This window comes from Martes martes (assembly GCF_963455335.1).
Source record: "Martes martes genome assembly, chromosome: 9".
Lineage (NCBI taxonomy): Eukaryota > Metazoa > Chordata > Mammalia > Carnivora > Mustelidae > Martes > Martes martes.
Genome location: NC_137896.1, coordinates 83,151,988 through 83,159,915, shown reverse-complemented (window position 1 = coordinate 83,159,915; position 7,928 = coordinate 83,151,988). Strand labels below are relative to the sequence as shown.

Genomic DNA, 7,928 nt, shown 5'->3' with positions numbered 1-7,928 from the left:
AAGACCTGATCACAGATGCTTATAATGGCTTTATTCATAACTGCCAAACTCTGAAGCCACCAAAATGTCCTGCAGCAGGTGAATGGATAAACTGTGGTACATCTGGAAAATTGAGTATTATACAGCACTAAAAAGATATGAACTATTAAACCATGAAAGGACATGGAGGAAATTTAAATTCATATTATTAGATGAAAAAAATATGAAACGGCTGCATACTATACGATTCCAACTATACGAAAATCTGTAAAAGGCAAGACATGGAGAAAGTAAGAAGATCAGTGGTTCTCAGGGGTTGAGGGGGGAGAAAGGTGAACAGGTAGAACACAGAGGATTTTTAAAACAGTGAAAATATTCTATTATACCATAATGATCAATACAAGTCATTACACATTTTTCTAAACCCACAGAATAGACAATACCAAGGGTGTACCCTAATATAAACTATGGACCTTGAATGATAATCATGTATCATGTTGGTTCATCAGTTCTAACAAATGTGCCACAAGGAAGAGAGACGTTGATAATAGGAGAAGCTATGCATGTGTGGGACCAGGGAGCATGAGAATTCTCTGTATCTTCTTCTCAATTTTGCTTTGAATCTTAAACTTCTTGAAAAAAATAAGTTTTGATAAAAGAAAACAAATGTCCAAAACAAAAGCAAATACCTCAACAATATAAAAATAAAATGCATACATACACACACACACACATAAAATTTCCCTTTCAAGTAAAGAACTTTCCAAGTATAGTTTAATAATTCTGTGTCAAAAATGGATCAGGGGTACCTGGGTAGCCCAGCTGGTTAAGTGTCCAACTCTTGGTTTCAGCTCAGGTTATGATCTCAGCGTCATGAACTCAAGCCCCACATTGGGCTCCAAGCTCACACAGAATCTGGTTGAGATTCTCTCTCCTTCTCCCTCTCCCTCTGCCCCCCCTCCTACTTGTGTGTTCTCTCTCTCAAATAATCTTTATTTTTTATTTTTAAAATTTAAAAAAAGAATTCATTTATTCATTTTGAGAGAGAGACTAAGAGAGCACAAGCAGGGAGAGAGGCAGAGGGAGAGGGAGAAGAAGACTCCCTCCTGAGCTGGGAGCATGACATGGTGCTCAATCCCAGGACCTGGAGATCATGACCTGAGCAGAAGGCAGATACTTAACCATTTGAGCCCTAGGCGCCCCTCAAATAAATTATCTTAAAAAAAAGCAAAACAAACCAAAAAAATAGATCAGATTCTTCTGTGGAGAGAGAAGTGTGTGAGATTTTTGTTTTGTTTTTTATTGTCTTAATAAAGTCTTGATTTAAAATAGCATAGAAAGCACTATATAGCTACCTCTAACTTATTTCAATTTGAAATAAATTAATCATCTGCCAGTTTGCAGAAAACCTATAGCTCTTTTCCTTGTCACTTATATATGCAAAAACTGTATTGTTAGCTACAATATACAAATACACTCATTGTTGATATATCTTCCTGATTTACTGCTTATTTATCAGTATATAGTATTTCCTTTTTTTGAGATTTTCATAAGAGCTATTTTATCCTGATATTGTAATTGATATTTTTCTATCCTGAAGGATGTCAATTTATGCAAATTTTTATCTTCACAATAATAAATCCATCATCATTTTAAAGAATCATATGAGTGTATAATAACTTTTTAAGTTGCCATTATCTTCTTCGTTGTCAAATTCCTTGTGTAGCATTTCAGAATCTTTCATAATTCTCAGTCATACCAGTTTTTTAAAACATTCTCTCATTGTTGTACACTTTTGCCTTGATTCAAGCTTTTGTCCTCTCATAAATAATGTATTTTAAAATTATTATACTTTACAAATGTATATAAAGAATGCTACTAAATTTCCTTAAAATGCCCTCTCTCTTAATTATTCTTAATTATTCTGAATTATTGAAAATGTCATTTCCATCCAAGTGGGAATAAGAGTAGTTAAATGTTGACAAAATATTTGATGAAACACAGAGAGACAAGGTGGAGAGATTTGTAAAAGCTGTATTTTTCTTCATCAAAAATTCTTTTTAAAATTACTAATTTGGGGATTGGAGGCAAGATGGCAGACTGAAATTACATCAGGTCGCAGGAGTTCAGCTAGATAGTTATCAAACCATTCTGAACACCTATAAACTCAACAGGATTTCGAAGAGAAGAAGAGCAGCAATTCTAGGAACAGAAAATCGACCACTTTTTGAAAGGTGGGACATGCGGAAAAGTGAATCCAAGGTGACAGGAAGATAGACTGCAGGGGGAGGGATCAGCTCCCGGCAAGCAGTGGAGCAGTGGAACATAAAGTCAAAACTTTTAGAAGTCTGCTCCACTGAAGGACATCACTCCGAGGCTAAGCGGGGGGTAGAGCCTCGCAGGTAGAGCAAGGTCTCAGGTCCCTCGGGGTAAAGAAGGATCGGGGGTGTCTGAGTGTAGCAGAGCTCGCAGGTATTAGAGTGGGCAAGCCAGCCACAGAGATGGAGCCGAGGAGTGAGCTCTCAGCTCAGGGTTACCTTAAACCATGATCCCTGGCACAGTTGAGCCAGGTCTCTTTGAGCAGAGACCCCACAAGTGGCAGATCTGGGGAGACCTCCCTGGAAGAATGGCAGTGATCTGCTGGGTTTGGAGACTCCAGGCAGGGCTGTGTGCCAGAGACAGAGATGCTGGGTCACAGGCCGGGGGAACTCGGCGTGCAGCCGAAGGTCAGGGAGACGGGAGTGATTGAGTGCTTTTCCCTGAGGGCGCACTGAGGAGTGGGGCCCCAAACTCTCGGCACCTCTGGGCTGGAGATTGGGAGGCCACCATTTTCATTCCCATCCTCCAAAGCTCTACGGAAAGCATACAGGGAACAAAAGCTCCGAGAGCAAACCTGAGCAGATTACTTAGCCTGGTCCCTGGCAAGGGTGGTACAATTCCACCTCGGGCAAAGACATTTGAGAATTACAGGCAACAGTCCCCTCACCCAGAAGAGCAGTAAGAACATCCAGTCAAAACCAAGCTCCTGGGTCAAGGAGAAAAGCGGAACTCCAGAGCTAGGGGAAAGCAATGCTTGGAATTCATGGCTTTTTCCCCATGATCCTCTAGTTTTGCAAAGTTTAATTAAATTTTTAAATTTTTTTTTCTTACTCAATTTTTTTAAGTTTTCCTCTTTTAACGTTTTTTAACTACTTTATCTTAACAATACTTTCTAAAAATAAATCTTTTTAAACCTTCATTATTATAGTCATATTTTATCCTTCATTGTATTTAGCCTTGTTTTTTGTATACACATGGGGTTTTTTTTTTTTTTTCTAAAAAATTTTGGGATACAATTTCTTCTAATAGAACAAAATATACCCTAAGTCTAGCACAGGGATTTGTTCTAGTCTCCAGCCTGAGTACATTCTCTACTCTTTTTTTTTTTTCCTTTTCTTTCTTTTTCCAACCAACTTATCTTATCAAATCCTTTATTAGAATTTTTTTAAAAATTCTCATCTTTACAGTCATATTCCATTCCTTCATCATGTTTACCTTACTTTTTAATATATATGTTTTTCTTTCTTTAAAATTTTGAGAGGTAGTTTCTTCTAAGAGACCAAAATACACCCAAAATCAAGTGGGTAGCTCTGTTCTATTCACCAGTCTAATAAAAATATATATAAATATATAAATATAAATATATATGTGTGTGTGTGTGTGTGTATAAATATATCTATCTATCTACATATAGATAGATATATTTTTACACCCCTTCTTCTCCCTCCAGTGTGGAGTCTCTTCTGATTTTGTTAGCGTAAATTTTTCTGGGGTCTTTGTCACCCTTTTAATATTTTGTTACCTTTGTCACCCTTTGTCACCCTTTTAATATTTTGTTCTCTCATTCATATATTCTTATCTGGATAAAATGACAAGGTGGAAAAACTCACCACAAAAAAAAAAGGCTGTATTTTGTCACCCTTTTAATATTTTGTTCTCTCATTCATATATTTTTTTAAAGATTTTATTTATTTATTTTTTTAATTTGACAGGCAGAGATCACAAGTAGGCAGAGAGGTAGGCATAGAGAGAGAGAGAGGGAAGCAGGCTCCCTGCTGAGCAGAGAGCCCAATGCGGGGCTCGATCCCAGGACCCTGGGATCATGACCTGAGCCGAAGGCAGAGGCTTTAACCCACTGAGCCACCCAGGCGCCCCTCGTTCATATATTCTTACCTGGATAAAATGACAAGGTGGGAAAACCTCACCAAAAAAAAAAAAAAAAAAAAAAAAAAGGCTAGGGACCTAATCAATATGGACATTGGTAATATGTCAGATCTAGAGTTCAGAATGACGATTCTCAAGGTGCTAGCTGGGCTCAAAAAAGGCATGGAAGATATTAGAGAAACTCTGTCTGGAGAAATAAAAGCCCTTTCTAGAGAAATAAAAGAATTAAAATCTAACCAAGTTGAGATAAAAAATGGTATTAATGAGGTGCAATCAAGAATGGAGGCTCTTACTGCTAGGATAAATGAGGCAGAAGAGAGAATTAGTGATATAGAAGACCAAATGATGGTGAATAAAGAAGTTGAGCAAAAGAGAGACAAACAACTACTGGATTATGAGGGAAGAATTCAAGAGATAAGCAATACCATAAGACAAAATATTAGAATAATTGGCATTCCAGAAGAAGTAAGAGAGAGGGGGCAGAAGGAATATTGGAGCAAATTATTGTAGAGAATTTCCCCAATACGGCAAAGGGAACAAGCATCAAAATCCAGGAGGCACAGAGAATCCCCCTCAAAATCAATAAAAATAGCTACACACCCTGTCATCTAATTATAAAACTTAAAGTTTTAGTGACAAAGAGAAAATCCTGAAAGCAGCCTGGGACAAGAAGTCTGTAACATACAATGATAAAAATACTAGATTGGCAGCAGACTTATCCACAGACACCTGGTAGGCCAGAAAGAACTGGCATGATATATTCAGAGCACTAAATGAGAAAAACATGCAATCAAGAATACTATATCCAGCTAGGCTATCTCTGAAAATAGAAGGAGAGATAAAAAGCTTCCAGGACAAACAAAAAAGAAAAGAATTTGTAAACACCAAACCACCCCTATAGTAGATATTGAAAGGGGTCCTCTAAGCAAAGGGAGAGCCTAAAAGTAGTAGACCAGAAAGGAACAGAGACAATATACAGTAACAGTCACCTTACAGGCAATACAATGGCACTAAATTCATCTCTCTCAATAGTTACCCTGAATGTAAATGGGCTAAATGCCCCAATCAAAAGACACAGGGTATCAGAATGGATAAAAAATAAAAAACCAGATGCTGAGCTAATACCCGCACCTGAAATTGGGTCACAACCTCACCCACACCTGCTGCCTGCCACTGCCTCTGGACCATGGACCCCTGCAAAGTGAGCGAGCTTCAGGCCTTCATGAAAATGTGTAAGCAGGATCCAAGCATTCTGCACACCAAGGAAATGCGTTTCCTGCAGGAGTGGGTGGAAAGCATGGGGGGTAAAATACCACCTGCCACTAATAAAACTACATCAGAAGACAGTATCAAGGAAGAGAAACCAGATAGTAAGAAGGCAGAGGAAAACATAAAGACAGATGAACCATCAAGTGAGGAAAGTGATCTAGAAATTGACAATGAAGGTGTGATTGAACCAGAAACTGATGCCCCTCAAAAAATAGGAGATGAAAATGAGAGATAACCAAGGAAATGATGAATCAGGCAAATGATAAAAAAGTGGCTGCCATTGATGCCCTAAATGATGGTGAACTACAGAAAGCCATTGACTTATTCACAGATGCCATCAAACTAAATCCTCAGTTGGCCATTCTGTATGCCAAGAAAGCCAGTGTCTTCATCAAATTCCAGAAGCCAAATGCTGCCATTCGAGACTGTGACAGAGCTATTGAAATAAATCCTGGTTCAGCTCAGCCTTATAAGTGGCGTGGGAAAGCACATAGACTTCTGGGCCATTGGGAAGAAACAGCACATGATCTTGCCCATGCTTGTAAACTGGATTATGATGAAGATGCTAGTGCAATGCTGAAAGAAGTTCAACCGAGGGCCCAGAGAATTACTGAACATCGGAGAAAGTATGAGTGAAAATGTGAAGAGCGAGAGATCAAAGAAAGAATAGAAAGGGTTAAGAAGGCTTGGAAAGAACATGAGAGAGCCCAGAGGGAGAAAGAACTCAGACAACAATCAGGAGCTCAGTGTGGCTCTTTCCCAGGTGGCTTTCCTGGGGCGAATGCCCGGTTATTTTCCTGGAGGAATGCCTGGAATGGCGGGGATGGGGGTGGTGGTGCCTGGAATGGCAGGAATGCCTGGGATCAATGAAATTCTTAGTGATCCAGAAGTTCTTGCAGCCATGCAGGATCCAGAAGTTATGGTGGCCTTCCAGGATGTGGCCCAGAACCCAGCGAATATGTCAAAATATCAAAGCAACCCAAAGGTTATGTATCTCATCAGTAAATTATCAGCCAAATTTGGAGGTCAAGCATAACGCCCTTCTGACAAATAAAGACCTTGCTGAAGGAAAAGCAACTTCGATCGCATAATGGATGTCATGATAATACAAACCAGTGTACCTCTGACCTTCTCATGAAGAAAGCTGGGGTGCTGTGAAGAAAATCCCTACCCCTCTGCTCCCTATGCAACTGAAACATTCTACAATGGTTTGCCATTACGATATTCATTCACATAATGTTTTCCTACTAGGAATTACAAACTTTAAACACTTTTTAAACCTTAAAAATATTTAAAAACATTAAAAGGGTATGTTAGTCCCCAAATTTTTCTTTAAAAAAAAACAACAACAATCAATATGCTGTTGAAACTCATTTTAGAGCCAAAGACCTCCAGATTTAAAGTAAGGGGGTGAAAAACAATTTACCATGCCAATGGACATTCAAAGAAAGCTGGTGTGGCAATCCTTATATCAGATCAATTAGATTTTAAGCCAAAGACTATCATAAGAGGTGAGGAAGGACCACTATACCATACTCAAAGGGTCTGTACAGCAAGAAGAACTAACAATTTTAAGTATCTATGCCCCAACATGGGAGAAGCCAACTATATAAACCAATTAATAACAAAATCAAAGAAACACATTGACAATAATACAATAATAGTAGGGGACTTTAACACCCGCCCTCACTGAAATGGACAGATCATCCAAGCAAAAGATCAACAAGGAAATAAAGGCCATAAATGACACACTGGACCAGATGGACATCACAGATATATTCAGACCATTCCATCCCAAAGCAACAGAATACACATTCTTCTCTAGAGAACATGGAACATTCTCTAGAATAGATCACATCCTGGGGCACAAATCAGGTCTCAACTGGTACCAAAAGATTTGGATCATTCCCTGCATATTTTCAGACCACAATGCTCTGAAGCTAGAACTCAATCACAAGAGGAAAGTTGGAAAGAACCCAAATACATGGAAGCCAAAGAGCATCCTACTTGGGAATGAATGGGTCAACCAGGAAATTAAAGATGAATGGAAAAAATTCATGTAAACAAATGATAATGAAAACACAACTGATCAAAATATGTCAGACACAGCAAAGGTCGTCCTGAGAGGAAGTATATAGTGATGCAAACCTTTCTCAAGAAACAAGAAAGGTCTCAAGTACACAACCTAACCCTGCACCTAAAGGAACTTGAAAAAGAACAGCAAAGAAAGCCTAAACCCAGGAAAAGAGAAATAATAAAGATCAGAGCAGAAATCAACGAAATTGAAACCAAAAGAACAGTAGAACAAGTCAATAAAACTAGGAGTTGGTTCTTTTAAAGAATCAATAAGATTGATAAACCCCTAGCCAGACTTATCAAAAAGAAAAGAGAAAGGACCCAAATAAATAAAATCATGAATGAAAGAGGAGAGATCACAACAAATACCAAAGAAATACAATTATAAGAACATATTATGA

At 38.4% G+C, this 7,928-nt stretch overlaps 1 pseudogene across 1 annotated transcript; it reads left to right on the top strand.

Annotated features, from left to right (window-relative positions):
* The first annotated feature begins 5,368 nt into the window (after window positions 1-5,368).
* Window positions 5,369-6,487, top strand: LOC308349636 (hsc70-interacting protein-like; annotated as a pseudogene). Its single transcript has one exon. The product of its transcript is annotated as a hsc70-interacting protein-like (transcript).
* The last annotated feature ends 1,441 nt before the right edge of the window (window positions 6,488-7,928 follow it).